This window comes from Sinocyclocheilus rhinocerous, unplaced genomic scaffold (assembly GCF_001515625.1).
Source record: "Sinocyclocheilus rhinocerous isolate Xijiao unplaced genomic scaffold, SAMN03320098_v1.1 scaffold666, whole genome shotgun sequence".
Taxonomy (NCBI): Eukaryota; Metazoa; Chordata; class Actinopteri; order Cypriniformes; family Cyprinidae; genus Sinocyclocheilus; species Sinocyclocheilus rhinocerous.
This window is the reverse complement of record NW_015661984.1, coordinates 1576912-1578320: the sequence shown is the minus strand read 5'-3', so window position 1 is coordinate 1578320 and position 1409 is coordinate 1576912.

Sequence of the window (1409 nt, the reverse complement as noted above, 5' to 3'; positions counted from 1 at the left end):
TAGAAACATAAACAAAATAATAACTAAAAATTAAAACTTAACAACAACTTTACATTTTTAAATAATAGCGAGACATATTTATAATAATAATAATAATAATAAAGTAAAAATGAAATTGAAATACAAAATGAAAAAATAAATCAGAAAATATAAAAAAAAATCAAATTTTAACTGAAGTGAAAAACAATACACAATGTTTAATATATACTATTACATATATATATATCATTAAATATATTTAAAAGTATCTTATAATTAATACAAATATCATACTTTTTAAAAAGCACTGACTGACAGACTGTTTGAATTTTCATTCATAGATTTTAAATGTGAAGATTTGAATGCCAATGAGAGATGGAGTGAGAAACCAGTGATATTAAGAGAAAAAGAAGTAAGAAATGGTTTAAAAGCAGATACACAAAGGAAGAAGCTGGAGCAGCAGATGGAGGGTTAAAAACAAGCCCCAAGGGTGGGCACACTTACAGGCACATCAAAGCAAAGTCATGGCAGTGAGGTGCTAAAAGTGGTTTTGAAGCTAGACTGCAATGCTTCCTAAATATACCATTCAGAGTTCCTCATCAAACACTAGAGAGCAAAACTCTAGGAGCAGACATGATAACATCATTTACCTGGAGAATCGTCTCCATACTCGAGCAGGCCAGCCTTTTAACTTAGACCGAAATATCGATATCATAAAGCACTGTCGGATACGAGATACAGGCGGTACACTTGTACCACAGCAGGATTTTGATATGCCTCCAACAGCATGGAGCCAGAAATGGGCTATTTTACTAAAATATACTGTTGAGCCTCTAATCTCAACAGGAAATTTGTGTTTAGTAACAAACAAATCAGTTATGTTAGACAGGATGGAAATTAGGTTGCATAATACAATAAACCTATGTTATTAGTAGGCTTGTATATTATATAACAATTAAAAACAACATCTTTGTTCAATCAGGCTTATTACAAGCAGCTTTTAAAGTGAGGAATCACTAATGGCGGATTGTTGAATTATTAAAAATAAATGCACAGCTGCGCAGTAATACGAGTGTTTACTCATTTCCAATAACTCAACAGTTGGTTCAAGAGTCCTGTTTACTCATTTGATTGTTTTGTTTTGCTTTTTTTCTACATATAACATTTCCATATAGTACATTATTGGGTCTTATTTTAAAATTCCAAGGCTGGACATTTACCCCATTTCACTTTCTAACACTATGAAGAAACTTTAATGCGGTCAACAAACCTGGAACAACTTCAGTCGTGTATGTATAGAAAATTCAAATGTGTCTTAATCAGTTCCCTGATAGAGTATTTATGTATGTATGTGTATGTGCACAAGATATTTAAAAATCCCAAACTTCTGAATATATATATATATATATATATATGTATGTGTGTGTGTG